The 12,342-nt window shown below is 44.1% G+C and overlaps 1 long non-coding RNA gene across 1 annotated transcript; it reads left to right on the forward strand.

Moving 5' to 3' along the window:
* The first annotated feature begins 10,493 nt into the window (after positions 1-10,493).
* Positions 10,494-11,987, forward strand: LOC117245440. Its single transcript, XR_004500137.1, has 2 exons — positions 10,494-11,239; positions 11,453-11,987. It is a non-coding gene; the product is annotated as an uncharacterized LOC117245440 (long non-coding RNA).
* Positions 11,988-12,342: the final 355 nt, after the last annotated feature.

Below are 12,342 nucleotides of genomic sequence, written 5' to 3' on the forward strand. Positions count from 1 at the left end.
AAAAGGCAGCTTAAAAACCCATGGCTTCAGCAGCTGATATCAATTAAAATTTGCCAGGTCTCAGAACATCTAATAAATTCATATGTTGAATTTATTAGCAAGATAATTAGAAAGCCACCTAGTCTTACAAGTCATAGCCTCTCTCTTTCCTGTTGTGTCTTCTTTGTTTTTACACTTTTGTCTTCTGCTGTTGTTGTGATGCACAACAAAAAGCACAGCTAGTGCTCAGCACTTCACCTAATAACAAAACAGGTGATTCCATCTTTATGCCATACAAAAACCAACCAAAAACCACAAGCACAAAACTGTCTTAGAAATAGAACTGCAGATTTTTTTAGTCTAAATCCTCTCTGTAGCTAATAAAAGGGAATTAGGGGATATGGGTACAAACTTTATTGATACTATAAATGTTCATCTCCCTCCATATCTTCAGAAGATTCAAAGTTATCATTATTTGCCACAGCATTTCATAGACCAGTATCCCTGTTCCCAAAATGCCAGATAATAGTTATTTCTGTATAATAATAATAATAACTGCATGAGCTCTCAGAGCCCTTTATTTCAATAGAAAAATAACACAGCAGATGACATGGAAGCAGATGAGAATGTTTTCAATTCTCAGCAAAGGCACAGCTGAAACCTGTATCTGGTGATCCACCCCTAGATTCCCTAGAAATCATCTCCCACCTTTCCTGTGCTCAGACACAGACATAATTTTTTCCTACTTCCTTTTGTGAATGTAAAAGTACTTTGCTGCATTCAGTGGTAGCATTAAAGAACAGAAGGCTTCCCTCTGAACTACTGCACAAAATACAGGTAAGGTTTGAAAAGCTGTTTGTGTATAGCCAGTTCTAGCATTTGCTATGTACAAAGACAAAACAACTATAGTAAATTAATTCTACCAAGATCCTTTGCACTAACCACAGGAGCACTACAGGTGCATTTGTAAAGCCAAAGGGCATAGCACTAAAACAGAATAATCCCTTGTGACATACAAAAGCAGTGTCTGATTTGCTTCTGTCATCCAAAGATATTTGCTTGTAGCCTTGCGCTACCTAAATCTAAGGTGTTAATGTACTAGCCTGACTAAAGAAATCTCAGGAGTTGCTCACCCCAGGCAAAAGATATGCATCTTTTGGGGGGCCTACTATGCAATATAACACATGAAAGCTCTATTTTTAAGAGGAATAAGGCAGCACCTCAGGTAACATCTAAATGAACAGATTTTTTTCCTCCTGTTCAAGGCTAATTCTTCTCTTACTAGATTTGTAGGAAAAATAATCATGTTGTTCTTCCACCAACCATCCCCCACACCTAAATAAAACCAGCCAGAACGAAAATCCCAAATCCCCTCAAACCAACAACTCTCAGAGCCAATGCAACACTGGACCATAGCTCTCTGTTCAGATCCATTTTAAAGAGCTACAATTTTGTGTTACTAACCTAGGGCCAAATTCAGCATGTTCTACTCATATTAACTTCAATAGTGATGCACAAATAAATAGCACTCAGTGAGATTTCTTCTACTGCTACTTCTACTGGTAAGCATGACTTATCAATGTGTAGACTGCCATATCTAGGCCTTTGTGACCCTGTCTCTCTTGGCAAGTCTGAAGGTACCCTACCTTTGGAAAATCTCTGATTCCAGCCAACAATTCCAGAAACATCCCTACTTCTCTGGGGAAAGTTGTCTGACTTGTATCCTGCTCTGTCTTTCTCCTAACCACACTCCTCTGCCTTTCCCCAGCTGCATGTGAAAGACTGCATGCTAGATCATTATGTGTGTACACACCCTTTGCGTGTTCAGGAGAATTCCAAAAGGTCCATAAGCATAAAAACCTACTCTGTTTGCTGTGACAAGTGCTGCATTTGAAATCAGAAATGCTGGAGAGTTGCAAGCCCAGAGAACAGGTCTGTAAACCTTGTATGGGTTACGGCATGGAAGCTGGAAATGGAGACTGTTATGTTCATGGAAGTCAGGCGTATCCCTCAAGGCTGACACCTGGAACCTTTCTCCATTCTGGGAGGTCTTCTTCCTAGGGCTGTCCTGTTTTAACTGACACAGTAATTCTTAAAATTTAGGAACAGCTCCACCATTTGGAGACTGCTAACAACACATTACAGAGTAGAACATGAAACAAAGCAAGTTGGAACATCTTCAGCAGTGACAAACACACAGAGGCAGCAACTCCTGATGGGTCTGGAAGTGCCCAGCTCAAGTGCTGAAAGGAAGTAAGCTTCAAGAGCAGACATGGATAAATGGAATGCAACAGGGACCTAGATTCTGCACTAGTAAAGAAAATTCATATGAAACTCCTTCCCACTTCTTCCTGATGTGACTCTGTGCTGGGCTTTATGCTGCAGCACTTAATTTAGTGGAAATAAGCAAGGAGCTCTGATTTAGCATTTAAAAGCTACAGCTCAAGGGCCTGTCCCTGAAGTGCTGACCACTTGATTTTTGCTGCAGTCAGTTCTTTTTTTCTATGCCAGAGCCCTACACCCTCTGCAGACCTACACTCTTACTTAGGGATTTATGTCCTGCTTTTCAGGTTGGACATCAGGAGCACAGGAAAGGAAGATACCTGACTTACTCAGAAACAACTCCGAGAAAAGCATGAACCAGCTTCAGAGCTCAGCAGCTCAATGATTTTGTGTGATCCACAGAAAAAAGCAACAGATTGTCAGGACTGTACAAGAAACAAATAGGGCAATTCTCATTTGAAATGGAAATAGTCAAAAGTGTCAGAATATTACATGGAAAGCTGACACAGGAACCAATGAGCCAGCTCCTACTGATCCGTTTCTGTGAAAGTTTTGCTCTCATATAATGCTGCACTTAATAAACAGCAGTGAACCCAAGATGACATTTGCTCATGAGTGCTGTCAGAAGGCAGCAAGTTAAATATACTTTTACAGTTGTAGGCTGAGGTCATAAAACGAGACTCTGCCTCAAAAAAATCTACAACAGTACAAAACATTCAAAGTTATTTGATCTGAAGCATTTCAGACACTTTCGGAAAAAATTCTGAGTGAAAACCTTCTGCTTAAATTCAGCCTGTCTAATCCCATAAGAAAGGTTATCATATTCCAACATGGTAGCAGAATGTTTCTGTTTAAAAGACAGCAGGACTCCTGTCTTATTAATTATATTACATGGGATTTTGGAGCAACTGCTGCAGCAGGCTATTGCATAGAAACTTCAATGGTATTTTCAGTACAGGTAATACAATAAATACACTTACTTACCTGACAGATTGGCACCACTCCTTAGAATTTTGACTCTTTTCAGCAATTTAAATCATTGATTCAAGAAGGGATTTTCTTGATACCTTTTTTCTGATACTATATCATAATACAACTGATGGTGAGGTTGTAATGATTTATGGCATTCTATGAGTTTTCCACACAGTTGCAAAATAGAAACTGAAGGTGAGTTTTCCTTATTAATAATAATAATATCATTCAAAGTTCCTACTGCATCAAATATACTTGTGGGAGTGATAATTCTGTGACTGAGGGTTAAGCATGACTTCCTAGCAGTCACCAACCCTTCTCTTTTAAAACTGGAATAGTGCTTATAGATATAATTCCATAAAATGGTAACTCTGATTGAAGGGCAATTAACATCAGATTTTAAAGGTGAGAGAATCATTTGACATAAATCACTATGTTTTCATGAAATAACTTTCCTCGATGAAAACTCTTCAGCTAAGTCTTGAAAGGTTCAGTTTTGAAAGGTCCTGGAGGGTGGTTGGAAAAAGCCTCTAAGATCATGAGGTCTAAGCCATTAACCATGCACCACTGTCATGATCACCACTAAATAATATCCCCAATAGCCATGTCTATGCATTTGCTGAACTATGTTCTATGAATTTGCTCCAGGAAAGTGATTCCATTCTGGGCAGGCTGTTCCAATGCCTGAGCACTTAGCAAAGACATTTTTCCTAATGACCAGTCTAAACTTCCTCTGGTGCAATTTGAAGCATTTTCCTCTAGTCCTATTGCCCATTATGTGGGACAAGAGACTGACCCCACACCTAGCTACAATCTCCTTTCAGGCAGTTGTAGAGAACAATAAGGTTTCCCTGATCCTCCTTTTCTCGAGGTTAAACAGCCACACCTTCCTCAGTTGCCCCTTGTAAGATTTGTGTTCCAGGCCCATCACCATCTTTGTTGTCTTTTTCTGGACACACTCCAGCTCCATTCTTTCAGTAGGTTTTGTTTGATAGTTACCACATCTTCAACCTGGCCCTGCAACTGACCTCCCTCAGTCATCTCAGATCTTCCTTCTGTACCTTCCTCTTCTCTGCTTCCAGTGCTCAGCAGCAGGGCATGCCCTTCAACCCTGATCCAGGCCTCCAAGTGTTCTCCTTCCCTTGTACACCCACCAGAGTCAGCCCTCCCTTTTCTGCTACCCCATGAACTCCCAGCCTGTTGATCCAGGCTCTATCCTTGTGCAGGCTGCTGCTGAGCAGACAGAACTGGGTCCCACAGCAGACAGCAGAAGCACCCTAACACCAGCACACCAATTCAGAGAGCATCCATGCAAAACCCACCTGCCAGGCCCTGTGAGGGCTTATTCCATCTACCACTGCCTCCAGAAAGCAAGCTTCCCTGCACGGGAACTCGAGGTGATGCAGAGCTAAGGCCTGACACCTCAGGCAGGCCTCCCTGAAGGCTCAGAGCAGTAACAAACTCAGGGGCTGCTGGAGCATCTGCACTGCAATCAAACCAGTGCAACAAGAAACTAAAATGCCTTTAATACTCCCATTTACTCGATGAAAGTGAGGAACAAGGCCCTGCTAAAAGAGGGCTGGGCACTCAAGGAGAGATAGGAGTGAGGAAAAGGCAGCTCCGAAAAGCAGCACTCACCCCTGAGGATTAGAAATCCCAGGGACTGCAGCAAAAAATCCCAGAGGAACCTAAAGAAAGTACCTGCAATCTGAAAACAGAGGTAAAAAGGAGACTGCTTGGTGGCATCTCACAAGGATTATAGGATCACAGTAGGATAGCTCACATGGCTGGATTGTTGCTAAGGATGAATACAAGCTCTTGAGAAAAAACATGCTGGGAAGGTGAGGAACATGGGTAACTTAGAGACCATGCAAAGGCTGGCTGCAAGACATACTGCTTTGTTTTGAACAAGTGACAAGTGGGTCCAGACATGGGTGAGAGCCAGAGAACAGTCCAACACTGATGACTTTGTACTAGGGGCCTGCTACAGGCCTCTTAATTGAGAGGAGAAGTAGGAGAAGCCTTTGTTTGAAAGCTGAAGGAAGCTCCATGAGCTGGTACTCCAGAGCTCTGGTCCCCACTAGTACTCAAGAGAACCACCCCGATATCTGCAGATAGATGGGCAGAGACAACCCACACCTCCAGTCTGTGCTGATGGTCATTTCTTTGTGCACCTGACTGATGAGTCTTCTGGACTTCTTACAATGAGATGTAAAGGGCAGCTGTAAGATTGTGACTAAAGCTCTGAGAAGGACAATACAGTAGCAAACTGACAGTGCAGAGCAGAATTCAGCTTAGTTCAGAGTTGTTCTTGGTTAGGATCCCATGGAAGGCTGCTGAGGAAGGGAAAGGAAAGCCTGTGAGAGCAGGCTGGTCTTCAAGAACAACCACCCCAAAGCATGAGACAACCCATTCCTGCATGCAGGAAGTCAAACAGGCTGGATTACTCTGTTCCCTGTTGTTTCTTCCTATCTGATCCCCCCATTTCCTACAGCCATGGCTCAGTGAGTGACTTTGCAGTTATTTCTTTCTGGACACTCAAAAGGAACAGAAAGGCATGAAACATTTATCCCAACCACCTGGGAAAGCACTTTTTAATCTGAAGGAGAGAATTCTGTCTTTTTGAATTATAAATCTGCAATTTCGTAATTCACAGTATCACAAAATAAATCACTGTAAGGCCACACCAAAAACAGATCCTGCCCCCTCCACTGCCCCTGTTCATGTTAGGCCTTAGTTGAGCCAACCCAAGAACCCAACAGAATGCAATTGTCCTTTTCTCCTGGATGTGTTTTCTGCCAAGTCTGTAAAATGAACTGACTCACAGAGAAATTGGATGAGCCCCACAACTGGTGCAAGGTAAGAAGTGGATGTGCAAGGCAAGCCTAGAAAGGAAATAGTATAGAGAGATAGGTCCATATCTCTTTCTCACAGTAAGAGAAACTAAAATGAGCTCAATTCCTCCTCCCACAGATTCACTCCTCAGTAAAGACACACCACAGGAGAGCTTTTAGTTACAATGCCATACCTGAGAGCTTTGGCCTATTAACCTCTGTAGCTCTTATGATAGAGGACATTGAAAGACACAAGAGAGTTAATCTGCTTGCTGTCCAACAGGATCTTTTCTAGGTGTAGTTATGGTCAATCTTTAAGCTTGTCTATAAAGGGTTTTTCACTCTTTATGTTGGTGATCTTTAAAGAGAATGGGCAGCCATTAGCACCTCTCAGCAGAACAATATGAAATATCAGTGTGGAGAATGATGCAGATCAAGCATGATGGATGTGAATAGGGTGGAGAAACAGTCTTCCTGCTGCTTTTGCTCTCCCTGTAACTCCTGGTTTGGAGAACACCCTACCAACAAGAAAATGGATCTGTGGTTTTGTTGTTTTGTTTTTTGGGGTTTTTTTAATCTCCAGTCCCAGGGTAGGTTGAAAAAACATTAAAATGGTATTGTGTCTCATTTTGTATCCTCCATGCTTCTCTACGGAGACTAAATACAAGTTAGAGAAGAGGGAGACACCTTAACCACTTATGCACCAAAAATACCTACAATCCAGTCTAGCAGAAGTCAGCCATTGCCCCAGAGCTCAGAACAATCCCATCAATAGTTGTGGGATCTATTTTTTTAAGTCTGTGGTGAAATACTACACAATTTTTTGTTTGTTCATTACTTGTGTAGTGTACTAGAGCCAAACCCACCCCTTGTTCCAAGCCAAATGTGAAATGAAAAGCACCTTGCCATAGAGCATCCTTCCTGTGGCCCCGAGAGACACTGCCCTGAAATTCCTAATCTATCAGCCCATTTCCAGGAGAATGAAAGGCACCTCTTTTAAGGCTTCTCAGTCAGAAGGAATGTCAGAAACAAGAAACCCACATGTTAAGCACAGAGCAGAAACCACATTCTGACTATTATACATGTTCCATTAGACTATGCAACGATTAAGCTTTTTGTGGTACAACAAAAACAGAGAGCTCATATTTGCTGATACCTATAGGAATGGCTGTCTCTTCCCATGGCTGGAATAAAGAAATTGCTAGAAAGCTAACAACGAAGGATCCACAAGGTAAATGGCAGAACAAGTGGATGCCCATGGACAGCTGTTTTGGGGTACGAGAGGCGCTCTAAATCTACATTTCACCATATGCTCAGAGATACATACCTAAATGCTGTGGTTGTACCACTGTGGCATCTCCACCTCATCCAAAAGTCCTTTCACCATTTTCCAGACAAGAGTGTTTATACCAGCCTGCTTAAATGTTTTTGAAGTTCAGTACCTAAACTGGCCTGGTCACCACCCAGATATTCACTGCCATGTGCTGTAATTGTGTGGTGAGGGGTGGTATGGAAAGGGGAAAAAAACAAAATCACAGATACTGCTGCTTAAACTGCTGAAAGCACCCACCAGCACCCCTGGCAGGAATATACAAGTTTTTCATTCTTACATTCAGTTCAACTTCTTCTTTCTGCTCAGTGCCAGCATGAGAATTTCTGTTGCTGCACAGTGAACTGAAGTAAACAATTGTTGTGTCTGAAAAATAACCCTGATCTTCTCTACCCTATCCCAACAGCAGGCATTTCCAGAGTTTTGTTATGCACATATCATTTAAGCAGATGAAGTAGAGAAATGTCTTGCATATTTGAAACAGAGATGTACAATGCAGATTTATCTGCTGTTCAGGATCATTACTGGCACAAACTTTAGGAATTTAATTTTTCCTCTGAGTAAGAGTACTCAAATGTCACAGATTTTGCCAATTTTTTTTTTCTGGATCAAAGATATTTTCCCTCAAAACAATAAATTTACCTGGTAATTCCTCTCAAATAATGCTGCAAAGGAGCTGCAATACAAAAGCAGCAGAGCTGAATCCTGCCTTTGCTGAAAGAAGTAACAGAAGAGTTGGGTTAAACATAATCTTGCAATACACAACACAAAGTTAATGGCAAATAAGCTAATCAAGGCTCACCTGGCTACACAGGTGAGGCTTTGTCTGTCCTATCTGGAGTAAGAGATAGGATAAAATTTACATGCTCTTGTGAATAGCTCCTCAAAAGTCATCTTTGCATTGGCATATCCTCTGCAGTGTCAGTTTAACAGGTCTGCTTGTTCAAATCATACCTTCATCAGGGCAGGAATTTCATGTTATAATAATTCTACTTGCCATGAGAAGTGAGGAGAGAAAGCAGTGAAATTTCTGTTGAGAATATTGAGAACTTATCACTAAAAACAAGCACATTCTAATATATTATCAAACCATATTGTTTCCTAATAAAGGTTGTTTTCTTCCCCAGAGGAAGTTTGCAACTATGCCAAGCAATTTACAAAAACTACATTGCTTTGTGGACAAATGGAACTGTAACTACTCCATGAAGATTAAGGATGTGTGCCTTACCCACACCACAGAAACCTAACCCTGCCCCAAGAAAACCAGGGATCATAACAGAACAGATCCCTTTGCCCTCCTACTGTGTACTGCCATATAAAATGACAGTTCAGAGGAACCTTGATGTGAAGCTTCATTTTCAAACCTGCTAAAATGATACTACTTTATGGGGTCCATACTTTAGCAGTGCCTACTTCATCCACAAGAGTCCTTCTAAAACTCGTAAAACTGCAGAGCTCATACTTCAGCAGGAGAGAATATGGACTTACATGGAGCTCCTAATACAGATTTGTTAATGGATGTCCCACTCCACACATCCTTTCCTCATTTACAGACGTCACACCCCACAGAAAGAGAACTGATCTTTCATTATTTATTTTTTTTTGGGGGGGGGGGGGTGGGGGTGGGGGTATCTTTCTTTATGTGAACATTCCAGGAAGAAAGAAATCACTTTGCTTTTTTGCCTAAGCTTGATGATAAAAGACATGTGACTTTGGAAAAGCTCTAAAAACACCTGATCAGATTTGGGTCTCAGACAATCAAAGAAGTCTGACAGTGAGAGGATGAAGAATAAAGGCTGCTTTTTAAGCTTTAAACATCATTATATAAATTCAGGTATTCATTACTTTAATTCATTTTAGTGGTATATGCCAAAAAGTGGCATGCACTAGGAAAACACACCTGCTCGATGCCTTTCCCAAAAGCAAGATGGATGAAGAGCAGTCAGCCGGGGCTTAGTGCTGTTACAAGAGCCACATCATCTGAAGCCCTGTCCCATCCATCTTCTCAGATCATCTTTTGAGGGCCACTGGTCAAAGCAGCTTGGAAGTTAACCCCTTTGCTAATAAACATCAGCAAGAAAACAGTTCTCTACTGCAGGTGGAAACTAAATAGCACACAACAGATAGGAAAATCAGTTTTGCTCTGCAGCGTGGAACTGAGCTAACAGTCAAAGCCAGGGAGTGAGGATTCTTCCTCCAGAAGCAGAGACTTCCTGCCCCTGATTAACATCACACACAGGTGGAAAGCCTCTGCAGGCAGGTAGTTTCCCCTGTGACTAAAGTTAGGCCTTTATTTTCACTCACCAGGATCAGAACTGTAGATTTACCCCCTTTCCACCCAGCACTCCCTGTGTTTATGCAGTCCTTCTGGGCAGGCAGATCACACAGCACTCCACCTCTCCTGCATTTCCCCTTCCTCTGCTGCATTTTATCTGACTGTGAAATGAAAACGGGGGAGAGGGCAGCAGGTTAGAGGAAAGCCTGCAGAGGATTCCTCCTCCCCAGATTAGGATTTAATTGTATTCCTGGTGAGTCCCTTCTGGTTGCATTCGGTCTTTCAGATGAATGTTTCATCAATATGATTAGGATCACATCCCTCAGTCTCCTCTATTTACGCAATCGGTTGTGACAGCTCAGAGTATAGTACTCCCTAAAGGAAATATTAGATACCACCCTATCTTTTTATTCAAATCATATTTTGCACTCCACTCTTTCAGGCTAATGTCATTCTCCCCTGGATTACATATCTGTGATACCCAGAAAGCACTAAAATCCTTCCAATAAGGATTAGATTAATATTTATATTAACCACACTCATATTATTATGATCACGGCTATGAAGATCTGGGGGAAATGATGAGTGGGCTACAGAGCTCAGGGGGCTGGGGAATTGGGCTTGAATGTATAAAAAATGGTAGGGCAGTAAAAAAAATATTATTAATAATAATAAAATAATGTTATTATTAATAATAATAATATAATGTAGTAATGAAAGTCACAATTTCATGGGGTGGACGGGCATGAGGGAACTGCCGGTGGGCCCCATCTCCCTCGCCTCATTCCCCCCGCCTCCACTTTCTACCCAGAGCCGAGACCCCACAGCTGTCCACCGCCGACTCTCCCGGCACAGCTGCCCGGTATTCCCGTTGGGAAGGGGAATTTCTGAAGCAGAACGGTGCCGCAGGAGCCATCGGGGCCCTGTTCCCACTTCGGCGGCCGCCGCCCCAGAGGCGACCCGGCGCGGGGCTGCCAAAATAACCTTTCCCGGGACAGCCCCTCCGTTAGCGCCGCGCTCCCCTCAGAGAGGAGGAGGTGGGAACAAGCGAGCAGGTGTTAAAAAGGCGGCGTTGAGGAAGGTGGGAGCGGAAATTCAGACCGAAAGTAAAACCCCATCTCATTACTCGGAGAGAAAACGCAGAAAAATATCTGCTCCTTCTTCCCAGGAGCGCTGAGGTGGCTGCCCTGAGGAGGAAGGAGCCCTTTCTCCAGAGACGGTCGGGGCGGTGCCGTCGGAAGAAAGTTTCGGGCTCGTTTCGTTTTCCCCCCCGGCTGTGAAGAGGCAGCGATACGGTTTGGGGCGAGCAGCGGGAGATGAAGTTTCGTTGGAAAATAATTACCAGAGGGTTGTTCTCGAGGTGCCAGGTCTGCTTTAACGAAAACACCCCTAGAACCCAGAGTCTTCGGCGAGGAATGGCCTCAAAGCCTCGGAGGAGCCCGTCTCCGCTGCTTCTATTGCCCCGCCGGGCGGTAATGCTGTTTAAAGATCAGATTTACGCACCCAGAGCACCGAACCGCGCCCTCGGTTCAAGCGAGGGAATATCCCGGGAACTGCAAACTCTCGGTGAGCGGCCCCAGGGTGCGGATCCCGGCTTCACGGGGCCTGCGGGGGAAAGGAGCCGAGCCCCTGGTCGGGCACAGCCTTTGCCCCGCCGGCAGCCGCCGAGGTTCGGATTCTCCCTGACCCAAAACCAAGTTTTCCCTCTTCATCGGGCAGGGCTCGTAATCCACCGCAGCGGTGTAAACAACTATTATTTATTTCTTTATTTCTCTCTAGGCCCGCCGTGCCCGTCCAGCTGACGTTTCAATCTCGCACGGCTTCATGCGAGAGCCTCGGAAGTGGCGGGGACGGGGCGCGCTCCCTTGCAGCGCTCGCTGCCAGGCCGAGGTGCTGCCGCGTTTCCCGGCACACGCCCGCCTCACCCGGCGGCCTGGGGGCTGCGGAGGAAGGGGCACTCACCCTCGGGGTGTCCCCCTCCTTCCAAAGCAGCGAGAAAAAGCCGCCGAGGCGAGGTGGGGCTCTCCGCCCGCAGCCGGCTGTTTGCGGTAGCAAATCACATTACGAAGCAAAGTGCAGGGGTAGTTAACTTTATCTTCTGTTAATGTAAACAAATAAAATACGTTCAGTTCCTTGATCTTTATTTAAATCTGGAGTTGTTTATCAGTGTCATCCTATGAAGATTAATTAGATACCTTTATTCACAATTTGGCGTCTGACACCCCATTTTAGGAATGCATTATAATCACAAGGTGTTAATTGGGGCCAGCCAGGCACTTACGTTTCTATTAAACAGTGTGAGGACTTGTCACAAGTATTAAGTTCTTTTTTCACCGTGCCGTGCAAAAATATACAGCTTTTAATAACGCAGCGCGGTGGAATCGTGCTGTGTAATCGGTGTTTGCTGGGCGGGCGGGGACGGCCGGCATGCCGCCACCGCAGCCCCCGGCTGGGGACGGGGAACAGCCCTGCCCGGGGCCTTTTCCGGGAGGGGGTGGCCCCACTGGAAAACAAAAATTTAAAAAAGGAAAAGTAAAATTAAGGAATAATATGCTCCGTCCCCTGTTTCTTAAAAATTGTCGCAAGTCCCCGTTCTATTCCAGCTGGGGTCCTGGGGCAGAGGAAGAGCTGACAGCACAGCTTGCTGCCGCGGAGAGCCAGAGCGTCGC

This window comes from Parus major, chromosome 2 (assembly GCF_001522545.3).
Source record: "Parus major isolate Abel chromosome 2, Parus_major1.1, whole genome shotgun sequence".
NCBI lineage: Eukaryota > Metazoa > Chordata > Aves > Passeriformes > Paridae > Parus > Parus major.